Source organism: Gracilinanus agilis, chromosome 2 (assembly GCF_016433145.1).
Source record: "Gracilinanus agilis isolate LMUSP501 chromosome 2, AgileGrace, whole genome shotgun sequence".
In the NCBI taxonomy this organism is placed as follows: domain Eukaryota; kingdom Metazoa; phylum Chordata; class Mammalia; order Didelphimorphia; family Didelphidae; genus Gracilinanus; species Gracilinanus agilis.
The window spans coordinates 198344815-198368639 of NC_058131.1; the positions used below are offsets into that span (position 1 = coordinate 198344815).

The 23825-nt window shown below is 34.2% G+C and overlaps 1 protein-coding gene and 1 pseudogene across 1 annotated transcript in view; one reads left to right on the forward strand and one right to left on the reverse strand.

Annotated features, from left to right (window-relative positions):
- SNTG2 (syntrophin gamma 2) overlaps nucleotides 1-23825 on the forward strand; it is a 622101-nt gene that overhangs the window by 31195 nt on the left and 567081 nt on the right. The gene's annotated exons all lie outside the window — the stretch shown is intronic.
- LOC123234929 lies at nucleotides 21983-22480 on the reverse strand (annotated as a pseudogene).

Below are 23825 nucleotides of genomic sequence, written 5' to 3' on the forward strand. Positions count from 1 at the left end.
TGATGACTTTGATCTATATATGATTAATCCTCTTTAATCCCTAGATACTAGAAATGGATATGTTTTTAAATTTTACTAAAATAGCATTTTAATCCTCAGGTATGGTGGCATATTTTTAACCTACAACTAGTCTTGCTACAAGAATTACTCCTTGAGTTGTCAGACCTTCAGTCAATTTATATTAGAAACAGAATTTTCTTCAGGAAGGCATTTCAAAGCCTGCCTTGGGTTGAAGAAAGAAAGTTTCATGAATACACTTGCTAATTCTAGTTGCTCAACAGTTATTATTTTAATAATTGTCAACTATAAGAATTTCCACACAGTTAGAAGTCTGTTGATTGTAGGATGGTGCTTGGGAACTAGGTGTGTTTTTCAGTAGGCATAGTTCCACCAAAATATGTTTTTTAAGGAGAAAATGCATAGCTTTCAATTCCCATATTATGTTCAATCACACAGAAGCAGACAGGCAAGAGTTCAAATACATATGGATAAGATTACACAGATATAACTCAGGGAGAGAACTTCCAATTTATTCGTGAGTTCATTGCAAAGTCTTCACTTGAGATAGTTACTTTGCTTCCATTTAGTATTAGTAGTTCCAATCCGTTTCACTCTTTTTATTATTATTATTTTTTAATTTTAATTTTTGCCACCACAAAGAGTGTGGATATAAACATTTTTGTACAAGTATTTTTCCTTATGATCTCTTTGGGGGTACAAACCCAGCAGTGCTATGGCAGTGTCAAAGGGCAGGCTTTAATCTAAAGCCCCTTGGGCATAATCCCAAATTGCCTAAAAAAATGGTTGGACCAATTTACAACTCCACCAGCAGTGTATTAGTTTCCCAATTTTGCCACATCCCCTCTAACATTTATCACTTTTCTTTGCTGTCATATTGGCCAATCTGCTAGGTGTGAAGTGGTACCTCAGAGTTGTTTTAATTGGCATTTCTCTAATCAGGAGGGATTTATAACACTTTTTCATGTGCTTATTGATAGTTTTGATTTCTTTACCTGAAAACTGCCTATTCATGTCCCTTGACCATTTATCAATTGATAAATGGCTTGTTTGTTTGGTACATTTGACTTAGTTCCTTATGTATTTGGGAAATTAAACTGTTATCAGAGAGTTTTTTTTATTAAAATATTCTCCCAGTTTGTTGCTTTCCTTCTAATTTTGGTTGCATTGGTTTTGTTTGTACAAAACCTTTTAAATTTGATATAATCAACATCATTCATTTTACATTTTACAATGTTCTCTATCTCTTGTTTGGTCTTAAATTCCTTCCTTTCCCAGAGATCTGACAGGTATACTAATCTATGTTCAATCTAATTTATTTATGATTTCACTCTTTATAAGTCATTTACCTATTTTGAATTTATCTTGGTATAGGGTAAAATTTGATCTAAACCTAATTTCTCCCATACTATTTTCCAATTTTCATAGCAATTTTTGTCAAATAACTAGTTCTTGTTCCAAAAGCTGGGTTCTTTGGATTTATCAAACACTAGCTTACTAAGATCATTTGCCCCTAGCTTATTCCATTGATCCACCATCTGTCTCTTAGCCAGTACCATATTGTTTTGATTCCTACTGCTTTATAGTACAATTTAAGATCTAGTACTGCTAGGCCTCCATCCTTCACATTTTTTTTCATTATTTCCCTTGATATTCTTGATATTTTGTACTTCCAGATGAACTTTGTTATAATTTTTTCTAATTCTATAAAAAAGCAGGTTTTTTTGGTAGTTTGATAGGTATGGCACTGAATAAGTAGATTAATTTGGGTAGGATTGTCATTTTTATTATGTTAGCTCATGTTATCCATGAGCAATTAATATTTTTTCCAATTGTTTAGATCTAGTTTTAATTGTGTGATTTAGTTTTTAGCCTTTTAGTTGATTTTCTGGGGTTCTTTAAGTAGACCATCATATCATCTGCAAAGAGTGATGGTTTTGTCTCCTCTTTACCAGTTTAATTGCTTCAATTTCTTTTTCTTCTATAGTTGCTATTATTTGTGGTTTCTAGTACAATACTGAATAAAGGAGGTGATAATGGGCATCCTTACTTCACTCCTGATCTTATTGGGAAGGCTTTTAACTTGTCAGAGTTGCAGATGATACTTGCTGAAGGTTTTAAATATATACCATTTTTTTTTTTAATTTTAAGAAATTACTGTTCTATTCCTATACTCTGTGGTGTTTTCAAAGGAATGGGTGTTGTATTTTGTCAAAGGTTTTTTTCTGCACCTATTGAGATAATCATGTGATTTTTGTTATTTTGATTATTGAAATGATCAATTATGTGGATGGTTTTCCTAATATTAAACCATCCTTGCATTTATGTTATACTCGATCATAATGGATAATCCTCATGATCACTTGCTGGAGTCTTTTTGCTAGCATTCTATTTAATATTTTTGCATCTATATTCATTAAGGAGATTGGTCTATAGTTTTCTCTCTTAGTTTTTGGTCTGCCTGGCTTTGGAGTCAGTAACATATTTGTGTCATGAAAGGAATTTGTTAAAACTACTTCTTTGCATATTTTGCCAAATAATTTTTATAGTATTGGTATTAGTTGTTCTTTAAATGTTTGATAGAATTCACTTGTGAATCCATGTAGTGCTGGGGATTTTTTCTTAAGAAATTCCTTAATGGCTTGTTCAATTTCTTTTTCTGTGATAGGATTGTTTAAGAATTCTATTTCCTCTTTTGCTAATCTGGGTAATTTATATTTCTGTAAATATTCACCTATTTTACCTAGATTATCATATTTATTACCATATAATTAAGCAAAGTAGTTTTTAATAATTGCAATGATTTTTTGTCATTAATATGCATACATATCACCATACATCATAGTGTTCCATATCATCATATTTACACATATATAATTTCTTCATATACATACATATTCATATTATCATCAATAGCTTAATTTTTCACCCTCTATCTGAGTAAATTCCTTCTATCTTCTCTACTACTGAGACTAATTTTTGACAATTATAGAAATGCTTTTTCCATGTAGACATATAGAAATTTCTACCTTAATGCCTCTCTTACATTATTTCTTTCTTATTTAACTTTCTGGGCTTCTCTTGAATCTTGTATTTGACCTTCAAATTTTTTGTTTAGGTCTGGCTTATTTCTCAGGAATGCTTGTTAATCTTGTATCTTATTGAATGGCCATTTTTCCCCTGAAAAAGTATACACAGTTTTGCTGGACAGGAAACTCTGGGTTGTAAACCCAAATCTTTTGCCTTTCTGAATATCATATTCCATGCTTTCTGATCCTTTAATGTAGAAGTCACTAGTGTGGAAAAGAAAATTGTGCATCAAGCTTATGCATTTCTACGCACTGAGATGGAGCAGATAGTAGTTGTAATGTCATGGGAGGGAGAGTGACAGTTGGATTGAGAGAAGAGGATTGTGGGGAAATGGAGAACTGAAGGGTATTTTCCCTCTAAACTCTGTTGACTGTGGAGCTAAGACCTGGAGCTATAGATCCCAACTCGTGGAAAAGCCTTGTGCCTTTTCTTCCTTACTACAAGGAGAAAGAAGGTTCCTGTTGTGGAAAGCTTCCATTGGAGGAAGAACTAACTACAACAGTGGTTGAGAAGGGGCTGACCCCTTAATGTCAGTGGTTCACCCTGAAGATCCTTTCATTCCCTTGACCTTTCCAAGAAGGACACTTGCCTCTTGTTAAGGGAGGATAGAGACTTTGATTAGCTTAGAAGGAGATAGATCAGTTGGAGCTGAGCCACCTTGGTACAGGTGATGAAAACAAAACCCAGTAGGATCTTCTCTTCCCTTAAACTTATCCCCTTTCTAAATTTACTATAATTGTTAACTACTTGAGAAATAGAAAATTGCAGTCAGATTCATACTGGAGGGAGAACAAATAATAAGAAACTGGTGGTGAAGATTGCCATTAGCCTGGGCAAGACAATGAGAGCCAACAGTGACAGTCTGTCAGCAAGGGGAACTCCTGAGGTTCAACTACTAGTCAATCTTTGCCAAGTAATCTCCACTAATCCCCAGAAGTGTAATCAAAGACACTGGTCCTGTCATCCTTAACCTAATCTTACCTCTCTTGTGGGTGTTTATGAGAGAATTTCAAAAGCAGCCTCTCAGCCACAGAGGGTATTCCCCCATTTTACCTCTTTAGCCTTCCAGCCCTGCACCTCTGCCATTTCCTGTTCCCACCCCATCCTTATCCCAGTACCTTTCAAACTTTACACCAGGCCCTGTGTGATCCTAATTGTAGCTCCATGGTCTTTGAATACTTTCTTTCTGTCTGCTTGAAGTACTTTTTCTTTGGCTTAGTGGGTCTTGAGTTTGGCTATTACATTCCTGGAAGTTGTCAATTGAGGATTTCTTTCTGGAAGTAATTGGTGAATTCTTTCAATTTCAATTTTTTTTTCTTGTTCAAGGATGTCTGGGCAGTCATCTTTGAAAATTTCTTGTATTATGATATCCAAGGCTTTTTCTTCTTGGCTTTCAGGTAATCCAAAAATTCTCATATTGTCTCTCATAGATCTATTTTATAGGTCTGTTGTTTTTTCAATAAGATATTTCATATTTTCCTCTGTTTCTTTCATTCCTTTAATTCTGCTTTATTGTTTCTTAATTTCTCAGGAGATCATTGGTTTCTAGATAGTCAGTTCACATGTTTAGGACATGGTTTTCCTCTTTCAGTTTTTGGTTCTCCTTTTTCAATTGGCCCATTTCTTCTTGCATCACTTTCCTCTACCTCTAATAATTCGGTTTTGAAGTCATTATTGAGCTCTTCTAGAATCTGTGTCCAATCCATATTTTATTTGGACTTTGGGTGTGTTTCCTTTGATTTCACTGTCCCTTTGTGGGTCTTCACCTTGCTCTTTGTCTCCCTAAAAAGTTTTTAGAGTTAGGTGATTTTTTGATTGTTTGCTCATTTTTCCTATCTAATTATAGGTAGACTCTGTTTTCTGGGGAGTTGGGGTATGCTTTAAAACATCAGTCCCTCCTTGATGTTTTTGTTGACTTATTTTCTGGGTTGTTACTAGTTTACCAGATGGTCTGAGGACTGAGAGCTCTGAGAGTCCCTTCCCCCTGCTTATTCAATTGACCCTTGAGCTGTGGAAAGCTTAAAGACTTTCCTCAGGCTTGGGTGTAAGCTTTTGACCTCAGTTTGAATTTAATTAGTTCAGGTGCTGATCAGATTTTAGCCCCAGGTTTAGGCTTGTGGATTTTTTGGTCCCAAGGTGTTCTTGATTTAATCAGGCACACCCTTTATTGCCCTGTCCTGGAGCTCTACACTTAATTTTGGGCAAAAATATCCCGTGGAGCCTCCCTCTGAGAACTGTGTCCTTAACCCACACCCAGACTGAGATTTGTGGCTTTACTCTAGGCCCACATGGATTGGCCCCCTTTGGCCCAGATTGCCCTGGACTGGGACTCTGGACTTCTCCACAAGTTTGCAATTTCAAGGGGTGTTAGTTGACTTGGATTCCAGGGTTTGACTTAGCTTAGGTTTAATTTTGGAAACTGTGAGAGCAGATGTGTCGGCTGGTGGAGGTGTGGCTTGCTCTTGGCTTGCTCTTCACTTGCTGCTATGCCCTCTTCTAGCTCCACTGCCCTTTCACCTCAGTTCCCCAGATGATCTCTGCCTACCTTTTGGGGTTTTCTTTTTTTGAAGGTTGTTTCTCTCTGTCTATTTTGGTTCTTTCACTCTTGTATTCTTTTTGTGAAGATATTTTACTCTTGATTGGAGAGGATTTTTGTGGTAAAATGGTGTGCTGCTGCCCTAGTTGCTCCTCCTCCATCTTGGTTCCACCAAGGATAACTCTCAAATTCTTCTTTGATGGTAGAGGATAAAAAATGTCAGCATCCCTTCTAATTTTCAGCACCCTTGAGAAAATCTCAGATTGAAGGAATTAAAGCCCTGGTTGGGTGACTGGTGTATTATGTAAGATAATATGATTCAAATATCATGGTGTAAGAGAACTTGGGCAGTCTTTATTTTCTTTTTTATTTTGAAAAAAAAATAGTATTTTCTAACCTACTATATCTTATAATAAAAATACAAAGCAATTATTTAAACCATTTGATAGTGGTTTTGAAAAATTATTCATTAAGAAGTTGATCATTAAGAATCATGAAAATCCATGCTAGGATGTGAGGAAGATTTTGTCTGGAGAATCAGATCTCAAAAATGTATTGGTGAAAATTAGCAAATCCTTTGAGTCTTGTGGCATTACAATTGATTCAAAGTTAGCTCTTACTCTAATACTCAGTGGGCAGAGGAAGTGACTCAGCTGTTATCTCTGAGAATGGGAATGTGGGAATTGATAACTTAGCAAAGGTTTGAGAGTCTTAACCTGTCACCTTGCTTAGCACTCTGCCTTCTCAGAACAAATTTCTAAATGTCAGGGACTTTTCAATTTCTGAAAGTTTTTAGTATTGTCAGATGACTGAGCTTTATAAACTAACCTCTTTGCCTAATTAATGATCTCTTTTATTTGAACAATGAAGTTATCTTTTATATTTGAAAAATAAATGAAGCCTTTTGGCTTATTAATAGAATGCTCTCTTGATTTGTCTAAAAGTGATGATGAGTAACTTATAATTCTAATTTTTGGAGATCATGCTACAGATATTTGTATAACTGTCTTTTCTCCCCTACTAGATAATAAGCTCCATCTTGCCCTTTTCTCTTCTTCCTCTCATTCTTATTTCTATATTAGGCAAGATAGGTTTCTATACTTGAGTGCTTGTTATTCCCACTTTGTGCCAAATCTGATGAAAGTAAGATTCAATCATTACCTGCCATCCCCCACATCTTTCTATCTACTGTATTAATTCTTACATTCCTTCTTATGTGAGTTAATATTCTCTCCTTTTCGCTCTTTTCAATGTATTCATCTTTCTTATCCTTTGATTTTTTTGTGGATATCATCCTATCATATTCAATTTACTCCCTGCTCTCTGTCTATATATTTTCCTATTCATTGACCTAAAAGTGATAAAGTTCTTTAGTATCTTCAATACCTAAAATATCCCAAGTACCTCATATATTTTAGGTACTACAAGTAGTATAGATATAATAATTTTTAGTGTGAGTTTCTTACAAATAGTTTAATCCCATTGTGAAATTGTTTCCCTTGATTACTTTAAAGTTTCTTAAGTATCTTAAATATGTCTTGTACCATAAGTATTAAATATCCTAGTTATCACTTTCCCACAAAAGACACATAATCAGTTTAACACTATTGGTTCCCTTAATTGCCTTAATTGTAAGTATTTAGGTATCTTGTAATATAAAAATCTTAAGTATCCTACTTATGACTTTCTATAAATGGAAATTATGTTTAATCTTACTTATTCCTTTGGGTTTTTTTTTTGCTTTTCCTTTTTTATGCTTTCTTAAATGTTGAATTTGATCATTGAATTTTCTTTTTAGCTATGGTTATTTTATCAGGAATATCTTGTAATCCACAATTTCTTTAAATGTCAGTTTCTTCCCTTGGAGTATTATGTTCATTTTCATTGTATAGGTAATTTTTAGATATAGGCCTAGATCCTTTTTTTTTGAAATGCCATATTCCATGCCTTTGATCTTTTAACCTAGAAGCTGCTAGGTCTTGTGTAATGCTGATTGTAGTTCTATAATATTTAATTTTTTCCTTACAATAATCCTGATATTTTAAAATTTGGGTTGTTTTTCAAAGTTTTTTGTGTTTTTTTCAATTTCTATTTTCCCTAGTTGTTCAAGAACATCAAAGCTCTTTTCCCTAATAATTTTTTTCAATATAATAACCATGGTCTTTTTTGATCATGTCTATCATGCAATCAGTTGATTCTTAGACTATTTCTCTTTGATTATTTTTCCTATCAATTGTTTTCCTAATGAGAGATTATACACACAAACACATGTATATGTGTGTGTGTATATATATATATATGTATATATATACATATATATGTATATATATACATATATATATATATATAATATTTTTTATCTTTGGGATTTGTTTTATATTTCCTTTTGTCTTATGAATTCATATTACCTTCAATTTGTCCAGTTTTAATTTTTAGGGAGCCATTTTCTCCTTCGAGACGTTGGACTTCCTTTCTTAGGGAGTTATTTTCCTGTTTGAAATAATGTGTTTCCTTTTATAAGGATCTAATTTTTAAGCAAGTTTTTGTTCTAAAATGTTAATTTTTTAATCTTTTTTCCTAATTTTTCTTCTAAGTGTCTTATTTCTTATACTTTTTAGAGAGTTTATTTCAGTCTTAACATCCTTTTAGTATTTTCTTTTGATGTTTCACTCATTTTCATTTTTATATTGTCATTCTTTATGAGCATTCATTTTGTTCATCTTTGTTGCTGAAATATTTTCTCCATTATTGGGATTTTTGCTGTCTGCCTTTTGTTCATTTGGAGCTTATTTTTCCCTTGAATTTGTCTATATGCTGAATTGTATTTCTGGGGTGGATGGAGTACTGTCCCACAATTGTACTGTGCCTGTGGTCAATTCAGCTGTGTTAGTACAAGATTACACACTTGGCAGAGAAAGCTTGGTTCATCTGCTATATGAAAGTTTATAGTTATTCCATTTGTACTGGGTTGAATTGAATTCTATCCAATCCCATTGAGGCTGGACCTTGTTGGGCTGAGTTCTTCCCATTGCTGCCCACCCTGGGTTGAATCTAGTTTCTGTAACAGCTAGACTATGTGAGACTTTTTCCTCCCATAGCCACCTATTCTATATTATCCTGGTCTCTGCTCTAACCCTGCTGAGGCTGAATCAAGCCAGGCCCTGTTGCTTGAAATGAATTGTGGCTGAGTTATTCTGAGTATTATTTAGCTCTATCTCCTCATACCCCAGTGAAATAAGTCCTGCTTTCTGTCTCTCCATGATTTTCTGAATTGGAACACTGCTTCACCCCTTCTTTTCTTTTTTCTGACAGTTTAGAATTCATTTTGAGAAACTTTTGTTTTTTTCTGTGGTCATTTGAAAGGTAGTTGACAGATGCCAAGTGGTCCATACTCTACCATCATAGCAACCCCGGAAGATGTATTTATTAACTTTTCAAAAAATCATTATTAGTAGATCAATTTAAAAAAAAACTTAAATTTGCAGTGGACTTCCTCCACAGTCTGAAGGAAGTCCCAGGCAAAATGAGAGCAACTGGACAAGAGAGTGAGAGCATGGCCAAAAGAGAGGGGCAAAAGAGAAATAATACATTCTAGATAATACTAATTAGTAAGGAGAGGAGCTATCATTTATTTATGCATTCTCAATCTTGGAACAAATAATAGTACACATAACAGTTGCATAATAAAATTTTATTGAATTGAATTTTTGAACACACTTTCAATTACCCTCTCATTTTGTCAGTGGCATATCTTCTTAAGATGAATTCAGTATTTAGAATAGCTTTAATAAAGATAAAAAACTATAAAGCTAACTATATCCATTTTGAGCTTAAAGCATTGTGCCTTACTATCATTATCAATAAACTATTGTGGTAACATAGCATATGGTATGATATTTAGGATGAGGGAAAAACAAAATAACAAAACCAAGAAAAGAAAGCTTTTAAAATATAGTCACACATGAAACAATATTAAATGAAAATTTACTTTGTTGTCCTTTAGTTTGAGGCATTAAATTTGAATGTGCATAGAATTCAAATCAGACATGAGAATAAGAGACTGTCATATTTTCTATTCTTATGTTGTAATATTTACTAGGTATAGATTTTTCACTAGCCAAAATGAGTTGCAATCCAAGAATTTTGTTTCATTGTTTTTATTTACCTATTAAAGAAAAACTTAGGAAAAGAGGTTGCAGCAAAATGTCTTGCTCATCTTACTTTAATTTTTATTCTCATTAAAATCTGGTGAAGCTTATATCCAAAGGGTCTTAGAAATAAGAGAACTTCGTACCTATAGCTCATATAGAATTTCTTTGTTAAAATTCCTTCAAATGAGTTTTGAGACATAATATTTCAGTTATTGATAAAATAGTAATAAAAAAATATCCAGCTCTAAGCAAGATGCGTGTCTGGGAAAATGGGTCATGGCTTATTCAGACACAAGTGAACAATAGATGTGACAATCTTCACCTGGGTTCATTTTTCCTTTACTCTTTACAATGTCTTTCAAATATCCTACATTACAGGTGATGGTAGGTGAATTGGTGAGCAAGTGGTTCTGCAGAGATGAAATCCAAAAGTTGGTGGTAGAGAGAAGCTTGGTAACCACATACCCAACAAAAATATCTATTTACAACCATTAGAGGAAGACCTTTCAGAAAGTATATAGCATAGCGGAAACAAGAATCCAGTAGAAAACAGCAGAGAATAATAGTATCATGACCTCACCATAGGATATCATTAGCCTATTGAATCAGAAGTACAGGATGCTTTGGCCACTTTTATTCCTTTTGTGCATATTATTTGGCTACAATAGGTAAAATATGACGACACATGTAGGCAGCTTCATTCACTTTATTTGTCTACACATATAATTTTCTATATGGAATACCTCTTCATATATATTTCTTACACATGTGCCCTTGCTTAAAGTTCCTTGTTTGTGAGTAGTCACAAAATAGGTGCCTTTTCCGCCAATGAAAAAGGAAATTTTATGGGATGTATTCTATGTATGTACCTGGAAAAATCCTTTGCTCTTACATTATTTGTCATGATGTTTGATTAAATATCTTTATTTGAACTAATGTGGCCTCTGGTAAATAGTTAAAATATACACAATGACAAGTCAAAGTGCCTCAGGGACCATAGGCATACTTGTAGAATATTGGAGACTTATTTTCAGACAAGATAGAACAGGAAAAAAATGATGAAGAACCTAAGATGGAAAAGTCTGCATCTCTAGATTTTGAAACAAAAATAACTATAGAGGTGTGTTATTTTAATTTTTTAGAGTAATTATATTTCTTTCCCCCCCCCCCAAACCCTTACCTTTCGTCTTGGAATCAATACTGTGTATTGGCTCCAAGGTAGAAGAGTGGTAAGGGTAGGCAATGAGAATCAAGTGACTTGCCCAGGGTCACACAGCTGGGAAGTGTCTGAGGCCAAATTTGAACCTAGGAAGGACCTCTCGTCTATAGGCCTGGGTCTCAATCCACTGAGCTACCCAGCTGCCCCCTAATTTTTTAGATAAATTATATTTCTTAAAAGAAATGTGGTGGGCAGTTCTGTACTCATTCTCTTCCTCCACCACTATACATTAAAAAATGATTTGGTATTTTTTAATATGTTCTAAATTTTTCCCCTTTATTAAATGACATCCTCCTTGATTGTAGAACCCAGGTCTTGGCTAAACTTTTAATCTTCTCCAGGACCTATTATGGTATTATGTGCATAGGAAATACTTCATGAAAATTTGTTCAAATGAATAAAAAAATAACAGGGATTTATCAAAGGCTTTCTATAGACTAAACTCTATTTGAAATACTAGGGTTACAAATACAAAACTGAGTCTGTCCTTACCCTAAAGAAGAATGTCTTTTATTATGGTGATGCAAAATTTTCAGGACAAATGTAAGGTACAAATAAGAAAATATACCATAATTATTTTGAACTTTAACAGCTAAAGGACCCAGGAACAGATTCTTGAAAGAGATGTCATTTATATTCAAAAGGAGGGAGGAGTTGCAAAACTGAGTTAAGAAGGCAGAGCATATTAGGCATGGGGGACATTTAATGCAAAGATATGGAATCAGGAGATAAAATATCACACAGTGGCAAAAGCAAGCATGATAGTGTGGCTTGAATATAGAGAACATGAAAGGAGAGGAAGTAACATATAATTAGTCTGGAAAGTTAGGCAGGAAACTAGTTTTGAAGGGTTTCAAATGCTAAGCAGAAGAGTTTGTATCTTTAACCTACATTCAATGAAGTCTTTCTAAAGCTTTATTATGAAAGGAGTGACATGGTCACATCTTGCTTCAAGAATATCAATTTGCTAGTTGTATGAAGGACAGATTAGAAAGGGTTGGGGGTGAATATGGGAAGATGAATAAAGAGCCTCTTGAATAGGCTGGTGATGAGGATCTGAATAATATTGGCTCTGCTGTGAATGAAAAAAAGGGATAGATAGGACAGATGTTGAGGAGTTGTGATCAATGATATTTAGCAAATGATTGGATATAGGAGAAGTTAGTGGGGATGAAGTATGGAAGATGATTTGTATTATGAACCCAGTGTTTCCTTTGACATAAATAGGGAAATTATAAGAAGGTTGGGTTGGAAGGGGGAAAGATCATGAGTTCTGTTTTAGATCTTATGAATTTGAAATGCCTAGGAAACATCCAGATGGAGATATCTAGCTTAGCAGGTGGAGATGGAAGACAGCATCTCAGGAGAGATAAGTGCTGAATATATAAATATGAGAAACATTAGAATAGAGACATGAAAGCTGAATATTTAGGAATTGATATTATTTCTGAGTAGAGAAAGAAGAGGAGAGGACCCTGGTTAGAGACGTAGGATGCATAAGAACAGGATTATGTTTAGGAACTTGCAAAGAAGTCTTAGAAAGACAAGTTGTACACATAAGAAGAGAATTACTATATTATGGAAACTCCTAGGTCTCTCTTTTTCTGTTCACTTTTAACCAACTTTCAAAATCTGCCTCAGAGTCAGAAAAGTTTAATTTGTTTTAGTACAAAGAAATCTAGTTAGATATCTGCATATGTCTGTTCTTGATATGTTATTTTTATGTAAGATTTTATATATAGACTAGAAACTTATTTAAAAATATTTTATTGAATTACATTAACACTTAGTCCATTTTAATCTATAGATCTTTTAGAGAGTTTCTAGGGTTGCCTGCTCACATACTTTTGAAAAAAATTAAACATATCTCATTACTTCCCTGTGTTTAGACTGTCCAAATTAAGTATAGGCAAAATTTTAGGGTCCCTTAGACTATTTAGAAAGTTCCTTTATTTTACCTCTTCTTGTGTTAATTATGCCATTGGAGCTCAATATATTTGAAACTTATGTGAAAGTTCTTTTTTTAGTATTTCAATACTTAATCTTCCTCAGATATTCTTTCCTATAAGACCTGTCACACTGTCTTTGACTTTATAGCAGAGTTAATTAAAATGCTTTGTGCAGTAATATGTCATTCTTTGAATTTCCTCCTTACTTTTGAGCATCATAATGATCCTTTAAGTCACCCAGTTAGAAAACCTCAGTTTCATGCTCAAATCCTCAATAATTATTTTACCATAGTCTAGTCAGTTGCCAAATATAATTTCTGTCCTCTATGGTATCCTTTATTTATATCTCCTTCTTTTTGCTTATATACAAAACATACTGGTTCAGACTTTCATCACATCTCATCGGGATTAATTTACCCTCTTAATTGTGTCCCTACTTCATGTCTTTCTTTACTTCATTCTCATTAGAGCTGTCAGTTATTATATGAAAACACAGATCTAATGATATCACTTCCCTACTCAATAAATTCCAGTGATTCTCTATTACCTTGTGAAAGAAATATAAATTCCTCTTAAAAGAGGGCTCTTTGAAATCTTGACCTTTCCTATATTTCTGATTTTTCTACACTTTACTTCCATCAACATATACTATATAGTCCAGCCATACTAGAGTCCTTGCCCTCCCTCTCATACAATGATCCATTTGTCATCTTAATGTATTTGAATAGCTTTACCCCATGCTTTGAGTGCTCTCTTTCCATACTTATATTTCTAAGAGTCCTTAGTTTCCTCCATGGATCAGCTCAAATTCTATCTTCTCTACAAAATCTTACTTTTCTCTGCTGCTAGAATCTTCCTCTCTAACATTCTCTTACATCATCATTTTGTTTATTTTTTGCATATATATAGTTTCCCCAATATAAGCTATGAATGGATCAATGGGCAAGGGATGATTTAGCTTTTTATATGCATCTCCAACTATGCCTGGAACATTGTAAATGCTTAGAAATATTAACTTATTAAATTGACAGTAAATGATCAATAATTATTTGCTAAATTATGTAAATAATGAAATTATAGAGTGTTCAACCATGTGAAAAAATGAATTACTTTTAAAAATGTCAAGTACATTACAGGGAGAATCAGCTATAACATAAGTATGTTTAACTTAGATGATTTATAAGTCTCTTCTAAATCTGAAACCCATGGTCCTAGTTTGGACAGCTTCTAAATATACCTTCAATGCACACATTTTAGATATTCAGCTTAACAAAATTTACTGTCTTTTCTTGGGTCAGTCATATGTATTTCTTTAAATGATCTGATATTTTAAAAATTGTACCACTTTAGGTATTTATAAACAGTTTGTTGTTATTTATAGAATAGACATGCCATACTCAAAATTATCTCAACTAGATTTTGATTTGGTAATATATCCTCCACCTACCTTGGACTTCATGTTCCCTTTTTGACTTCAAAAGCCTGTACATTTGAATGGAAACAAATCCTTTACCTGCCCGGAAAGCTCATACAAAGATCTCTTTCCTTTAAAGTTAATACTTAATTACAGCTACCAACTAAATTAAATACTACCAAACAAAATACATGTGCAGTTGAAGTAACACACTGAGAATCGAATATGGTAGCATTCTTTTGTAGAACAGATGAGGTTGGATAATGTCTATGTTAAATACCAAATAGGAGGAAAGATTTCCTAAAGTAAACTCATAAGACATCTGATGTTGAATAATTCATAGAAAAATTCCCTGATTCCTAAAGACCAAAATAAAAGATATTGCCATAGGGGAATAATGTTCTTCAGCATTACCCAGATTGTGCTAGACATACAGAAAACATTCATTAATAGGGTTTGTTCATGTTTACCTTATGGCCCCCTGATCCCTACCAAAAACTAAGATAGGCAAAGATTTCATAGATTTAAGTACATATGTTTTCTTGGCTATAATATGGCTTCTATGAATGTGGAGTTTTTCTTATTGTAATTTTTTCTGAAGTTTTAAATAAAATTGAATCATCTCATTACATACAATACTATAATAAAAAGTTAAATTTTTAAGTTTAAATTAGACAATGAAAATCATTATTATGTATTATAAAAACAATAAAGGAAAATTATGTCATAAAGGAAATGAATGGAAAACTGTATTAAGTGTTTAATATGTGGAAACCACTGTGCTGGGGCAATAGAGGAGCAAGGCAGTCTTTGGTCAGTAGCTCACATTCTAATAAGTAAAGAGAATATATAATATTTTTTATTGACTGGCCAGCAGCAAATATAGGAACAATAAATTGTTGCTTGAGGTGTTAAGGGAGGGTAGGAAGATTTTTGGAGGGAAAAAAATAACTTTGTGTGTTGCAATAGTCCTGCTTTCATAGAATAGGAACTTGGGGGCATGGTGGCATTGGTGGAATTGAATGAGCACTGACAGAGATTGAGATGATATTCACAGAGGCTGTCCTAGTGCCATCTGCTGACTTCTTTTATTTATATCTTTTCTTTCTTAAGGTTACATACAGGGTTGGCATGGATATTCCAAAATCAACATAAGTTTTTGTTGTGTTTTTTTTTTGAGATAGTGAACAAGTCATACACCAGCCTACAACAACCTTGTTACTAACAGCTTTGTTACTAACAACTTTTCAAGGTGTGTTTACTCATCTCCTTGGCTATGGGGTGGAGAAAGCAGTCAAGTCAGTGGAATGGGATGTACCAACCTTTTGACAGTAATTTCTCTATTTATCATCCATTGTTAACTACCAAATCAGGGATCAGGGAGGGGGGAGACTTGGAGACTATTCTGGCCTGTTTTTTTTTTTTTTGCAAGCACTTGTGTATCTAAGTTAAGGTTTTAAAACCTTTAACATTAACTCACTATTTGCTGGTTTGTTATAAGGAAACTCTAGGGGAATTTCTGTATTAGTATATATAAAGGTGGGGCTTTTCCTAGGAGTTTGTAGGGGGCTTGCAAGGGTTCTAGTAATACCCTATAGCATTCTTCTGTATTTCTCTGAGACTTACTGGGGATATTAATCACTAAATAGGGAGTGTTGGTAAGAAAAGAGTCACACAGGGAGCCTAGGTGGAAATCCATCCTCTTGTAAATCTAGCCTTGCAGATTTTAGGGTTCACGTGTGACCTTGTCATCGACATGAACTGAATGGCCTTCGGCAGTGTCTTGGAAAGAGTAGGCTATAATAGAAAGAGTTCTTGATGATGAATGCTTTATATTTGAGGGAAGGGGAAATCTATGAGCTTGTTTTTATGTACATATACATCTGGAGAGGAGGAGGTTAATAATTACTATTTTGTTGGAGACTCGACATGTCCTAGTAATGCCATCTTGATCAAACTATTTAAGTTCTCAGAGGCTTGGTTTCTTTCTTATAAAGACATGATCAGAGGTATTCAAAACTTATGGCACTGAGTGCAAAGTCCAGGAAGTCCTATTAAGCTATAAAGGTTACTAAGATAAATGAAATGGCAGTTTTTGCTCTTCCCCAATGTAACTCACTCCCTTTTGAGTTTTCTATTCTGGTCATCTTCAGTTCAGAAACTCTCAACATATCTTCAGGAAAGTAAATGATAGAAACTCTGTACTTCAGAAGGCTGAGGTCAGCAATTCTTACCACTTGCTCACATGATGCTCTTGTCCATGGATTCCATCTCGTGGGTATAGAGGTTATAACACTGCCATGAAAATTTCTGTGGCCATGTGGTTAAAAAACTTTGTGATTTTCCTCAAGTAAAATTTCTCAGATTGTGATAAATGATAAGATTGTGTAAATGATGTCTCAAGGAAACATAGTATTTTATTGATAGTGGTAGAGATAGAACTTCAGGGTTCCCAATTCTCATTTAATTGATTCTTCTTCTATACTATGATTATCTATGTTCCATGAAGCCAGCATATCCTGTGGCCAGATTTGCTACTTAGAATTTTCTGGTTTTCACAATTTTTTATGTTAATTAAAAAAGAAATTTTGATTTTTAATATTATTTATTTAATAAAATTTATTCCCATCTATCTTCACCCTTCCTCCACATAAAAGGTATCACTCAAAAATATATATATATGTATATATATATATATGCTGTATGTTTCCTGTTTCTATTCTGTAGTTCATTGACTAGAGCATATATTCACAAGTAATTCTACAAATATTAATTATGTGCCTATGTATAATGTTCCTTTGATTTTACTCATTTTATATTTCATTATTTCATGTAGATATTTCAAAGTTTTTTAAAAAAATTAATCTGCTCATATTATGACACAGTAATATTCTATCACAATCATATACCATAATTTATCCAGCCATTCACCAATTGATGGACATCTCCTCAATTTCCAGTTATTTTGCCACCACAAAGAGAGCCACAGTAAATATCTTGGAATATATACATTCTTTTCCTTTTTCCCTGATTTCCTTGGGGAAAAGTCCTAGCAATGGTATTACTTGTATGTACAGTCTTATAACTTTGACTATAATTCCAAATTGCTTAACAAAATGATCATATCAGTTCGTGGTTAAACCAGTAGTATATTATTGTCTCCATTTTCCATTTCCCTTCCAACATTTTTTATTTTGCCTTTTTATCTAGTTTAGCCAAACTGATAGGTATGAGATAATATCTCAGATTTGTTTTGATTTGCATTTCTCTGATCTGTCATGCTTTAGAGAATTTTTTCTCATACCGACATATGGGCTTTGATTTCTTCAACCCAAATCTGTTCTTTTATATTTCCTAATTACCAATTAGGGAATAACTCTTATTCTTACAAATTTGTCAAGGTTCTCTATATATTTTAAATTAGGAGACTTTTATCTGAGAAATGGTCTATAAATTTTCCCCAATTTTCTTTTTGCCTTCAATATAGGCTACATTAGTCTTATTTATACAGAAAAATTTTAAATCAATGTAATCAAATTATCCATTTTTCATCTCACAATGCTCTCCATTGAATGAGGGAAAAGAGAGGAAGAGTATCATTTGCAGAAGTCCAATGCATGGCTTTGCATGAAGAAGGTTGGCTCATGCATGGAACTAAAAAGGAGAAATTCTACAGAATGTGAGGAATATATAAAAGAAGACTCACAGAGGCAGTTGAGGGTAGTGTTCCTGTTACTTCAGGAGTTGGGAGATAACACTTCCTGCCATTGGTTACTGGACTTTCTTTGGCAAGCCATTGGCCCTGTTCCTGTGAATCATCCACCCTACCATCGTGTCTTCAAGAGAGAGAACCTGTCCACTTTGATTTCACCTGTTTCCATCAACTGTTCCTGTAATCTAGTGATATGAGAGAATTTCATCCTAGCCAAGAAGAAGTTAACAAGAGCTCAGAGACCTTTCTGCCTGGAAGTGAAGCCTTGGCTACTAGAGTGACTCCATCATTTACCTTATCCTATTCATTCCTCATGAATTATAAACTCATCCACCATCAACATTTGGAGGGTTAGTAGGTAAGGAAGCTAGATAAGGTTTTGGGGTTCAAGACAGAGAGTATAGAAGACAAGAAGAGAATTTCATGAGAAATCCATAGATTAGAGGGAGAACTAGATCAATTAGATTTAGGGAATCCATTCCCTGGCCCTCCTTCCCTTCCTTTCCCTGTGCTGAAAATAGTTAATAAGCCAATTTATTGTTTACAAGATCAAGAAGCAGTCAGATTGCATTATTACTGTCTTTCTGCTAATGAGGCCTACCATACCAGTCTGCAGCCTGATATCAATTAAATGGAGTACTTTAGTGGACTAACATCAATCTAGGTTCAAGTAGTTACCTTATTTCACCATCTTCTGTTAATTCATCAATTATTTTACCCTCCATAAATCTGATAGGTAGTATGTTCCCAGGTCTTTTAATATACTTATGATATCTCCTTTTATATTTAGATTTTTTATACATTTTGACCTTATGGTGGACAATGGTGTTAGATATTGGTTTATATCTAGTCTCTGCCGAATTTTCCCTACAATTTTTACCAAATAGTAAGTTATTATCCCCAAAATTTGGATCTATACTTTTGTGAAATTCAAAGTTACTATATTTCATTAGTTTGTTTTGTATCTGTTCTATTCCACTGATAAACCTTCCTTTTTTATTTTTATTTTTTTTAAAACTCTTAACTTCTGTGTATTGGTTCCTAGGTGGAAGAGTGGTAAGGGTGGGCAATGGGGGTCAAGTGACTTGCCCAGGGTCACACAGCTGGGAAGTGTCTGAGGCCAGATTTGAACCTAGGACCTCCTGTCTCTAGGCCTGACTCTCAATCCACTAAGCTACCCAGCTGCCCCTGATAAACTTTTCTTTTTCTGAACCAATACTAGATAGATTTGATAATTTCTGCTTTATAATACAATTTATAATATGGTAATGCTAAACCTTCTTCCTTTATATTTTTTATTAATTTGTTTGATATTTTTGATATTTTGTTTTTCCAAATGAATTGAAGTAAGGAGATAATGATTGTGAAGAACATCTGTCACTTTGAGTAGGATAAATCATTTCCCTTAGTAATGCAAATAGAATAGGAAGGGCATTGGGGCAAATATACAGTAATGTTTGCACATAGCATCATTGGAGCTTAGATCTAGAGTTTTAAGAGACCTCAGAAGACATGAAAAATAATTGTATCACTTTATAGATAGGGAAATCAAGGTCCATCAAGATTTTGTAACTTGCTTAAATTCCCATTAAGTTTCTTATAGGAAAAACGCAGTCCTACAAAATTCTCATTAGTCCTAAAAACCAAGTTTATAAAATAATTGACTTTCTTGGATTGAGATAGAACATTGAAGCTAACTCCTCAATATTTCTGTGTGAAGAACGGTAACCAAAGATAATTGTTTTTTCTTTAATATAAAACCTATTTATGTTTAAGAGAAAAGGTGTATTAGCAAAATTTTGCTATGGTTAATAGAGACCTTTTTGGCCCATTAATTTATATTTTCTAGCAACAACAAATTTTTTTTAAAAACAATTCTTAATGAGAGGTTACATGCTAAGTTATTTTTGTTTATTTCCTCAGAAAACTTTTATTCATTTCTTGCCAAAGCCATCACCTCATTTTCTAAAATTAAAAAAAAATCCTAATGATTAGGTATTGGCAGACTTTTAAAATATATAATTTTTTTTCATTCTCAAATATAATCCAATTTCTGGGGAAAAATCACCTAAAGGAAACAAGTGGATCTCGATAGAGTATTTGCCTCTCCCTCAGTTAATATATTCTGTTTCCATGAGAAAAAATACAGAAAGACTTATGTACCCACTTTCATTAAGTATCAAGACTATCTGATTTCTTTTCCAATTCAAGATCTACACAGGAACCATTTCATGTCACAATACCTTTTATAATAAAGTTTATTCATAACTTAATATATAATGGAATAGTTTGTATGTGCTTCTATGTTGATTTGTTGTACTCAGAATTTTTTAAAATTTTTCTCCCATATGAAATGGACAAACCAGAGTTTTCCTTTTGTGCTGGGGTCATATTAACTTTACAACTTAATCATATGTCCTTGGACATATTTCTCAGCAGAACAGAGTGACTGGTGGCCAATTACATACTGTTTAATGAGAAATGTTCGTAAGCATAGAGCAAAGGCCACGTCATTATCTTGGTTCTAAAGCAAGGGAAGAACATGTATACAAGTGACTTACTTTCCCACACTGAAAATAGTATATGTTTTTATTAATAGGCCGCAAATAGACGAATGATGATATCTAGTAAAACAGTCTGACTAGACTAGGTTCCTTGCTGAGAAGAACAGCAGGGGTGACACAGACATGAATACCTAGAATGACTTTCATTGCCCAGTCCCCTAAAATAGAAGCATAGTTACATCTGAATCATTTAGTCTAATTTTATCCCTTTATATTGAGGTAAATGATGAAGCTTATTTTCTGATACCAAAGTATTCCTGCCAGTCTCTATATGCATCCTTGATTAATGTACTCATTAATAGTGTATTCAACAGTTGCCTAGTGTCCACTTACCTTAATGCATCTAAAACATTCCAAGTCCTGTTGCGTCCCTAAAATAATTCTAGTCCTAATCATTAAGGACACATATCCAGTCTCTGGTTGTGGAGAGTGCTAGTATCTTTCTTTAAGATGTCATATTGAATGAATTATTTTAGCCAATTTCAGTTATTTATCTATAAAATAAAATTCAAACTTTGATATGGAATATAAAAAGAAAGGGGTTAATAGAGTACTCGGGTTCCAGTATTGCTTTTGCTTTGAATATATTTATGTTACCTTGGACAAGCCATTTCAGCTCTCTATGATTCTCTTTGTTACCTTACCTATAGAACAAGAAGATTGGGCTAAAGCATAGGTTTTAACATTTTATTTGCCATCGGCCCTTTTGGCAGTTTCTTGAAGGCTATGGACCTCTGTTCAGAATAATATTTTTTGCCTTTTTTTTTTTTTAGAAAATAAAACTTTTATGCAATGTTGGCCACATACAATCACCCTAGTATAAACATATACTATTTATGCAAAAATCTTGAGCCAAGGGTTATCCCTTTAAGAATCTCCCTTCTGGATTTCTTTATCCCAAGTTTCAGCTATCTGAACTCTCCTAAGATGATATTCAAAGGGGTCCTCACCTCCAGAAAACCATATTCAAAGTTTATAAGGCAAATAGTTAGGCCCTTTCTTTTCATCCTGCAAAGGTGACAAACTTTTCTTGTCTTGGGCAAAGCTGACTTGTCCAACCAATTTCCTCTCCATTTTCAGCCCCATTGCTGAATACTTTGAAGATACTTCAACTTCTCTGTTCTTCTAACACCCTGTGCCCCACCAAAATGAGCTGCAAGGTAACTGAGTTGCTGTAGAATAAGAAGATTAAATAAACTTAGTTAACACAGCTACTTCCTGGAATGTGGGGTGGCTTCTGATGCAAAAATTTTCCAATCTGAAAAATGAAGAGCCCCTGGTGTCTATTGTCAAATGTCAGTTTATTGCAGTAGCCTCACTTTGTGGCTTCTAACTAACTGGGCATTCCACAGCCCCACTATTGATGACATCAATGGTATCATGAGGATGTCTGCCATCAGTATTGCAGCCCACAGATTCAGCTGTTCTGAGTATCTCTTTAATGGTTCCAGAGAGGTCTCTTGCCAGGAATGGGTGGCTCATCTGTTGAGCAACATTGAGAATTTCATCAAGACTAAAGTTCCCATTGTGTTTAATATTTTTTTGCTTCTTTCTGTCCTGAGGTGGTTCTTTTAGGGCTTTCTTTGATGATCAGGGCCGAGACTGAAGGTACTACCTTACTCTGGGTCTGTCTATTCTGAATGGTAAGTTTCACTGTGATCCTTAGCCCCTTCCACTCACAAGTCTCTTTGGCACTGTCATCACCAACCTTCTTTGGAGACAAACCCAAAAGGGGCCACTTTTGGGGGCCAGAGCAGATGTGACACCAACTTCACCACCAGGGCACCTTAAAAACATGACTTTAATTTCATTAGGGTCAAACTTGGGCAGGATGGCTGTGACGAAGGTGGAGGCTCAGCCTGGACGCTGTGGGGTAGCTCCTCGGTGTCAGATGAACCTAGATTTGGGATGACTGAAAGGAGTTGCACCTTCACCACCCACGAGCTGGGAGCCAAGAGCTAGAATAATGTTTTTATATACAAAAGAAAATAAATTATAAAGAAAACCAATTATACTGACATGCAGTTTTCAAAATACATATATTTTTTAAATCACAAGTTCACTATACGTGAAGAATCATTTGGTCAGAAGTTCTTTGAAGCCTTATCTAGTTTTATTATTCTGTCATTCTGGCTTCCTTTGCCTGTCATTCTGGTTATACTCTTGTCTGTAACAGTGCTCTTATTGTGCCCTGAATGTAACCAGTCATTCAGGCTACCATGAAAGCAGGACCAGAGGCCAGTTCAGAGCTAAACATATACTCTTGAATTTTTACATCCCATTTTCACAATGTCTCCTATGTATGCCCTTTCATACCTATCATCTCATTTTCCCCAAAACTGACTTTAGGCTAATGAAGGCATATACTATCTAATTTTTACAAATGGAGACATTATACTTTGGCTTAAAGTTGATTTCTGAAGGCCACATGACATCTATTTCACACTGTTCTTAGTCTTTAAAAAAATAGGTGATTTTCAGAGAAAAGAAACTGATGCTTTGAATTTTTGCCTTAGTTGATAGAAATTAAATGGAGCATCCTTAGTTTCTAGGCAGGGTTTTTAAGAAAACTAGATTGTGATGGACTGTTGTGCTCAAAGGAATAATGAACTGGAGGAATTCTACATGAACTGGAATGACCTCTGGGAATTGATGCAGAGCAAAAGGAGCAGAGCCAGAAGAACATTATACACAGAGACCAATACACTGTGGTAAAATAGAATGTAATGGACTTCTCTACTAACAGCAATGCAATGACACAGGACAATTCTGAGGGACTTATGAGAAAGAACGCTACCCACATCCAGAGGAAGGACTGCAGGAGTGGAAACACAGAAGAAAAGCAACTGTTTGAACACATGGGTTGATGTGGACATGATTGGGGATGTGGACTCTAAACGACCACCCTAGTGCAATTATCAGTAATATGGAAATAGGTCTTGATAGATGACACATGAAGAAGCCAGTAGAAATGTGCATCAGCTATGGGGGATTAGGTGGGTTGGAGGTGGAGGGGAGAGTAAGAACATGAATCATGTAATCATGGAAAAAATTTTCTAAAAAATAAAAAGGCCCACAAAAATGACAATTGGTTATTCCATACATCAGCTGTATGAAGTGAAGATGGGAAAGAACTGGAATCCTTATCCTTGTATGATATGAATATAATACT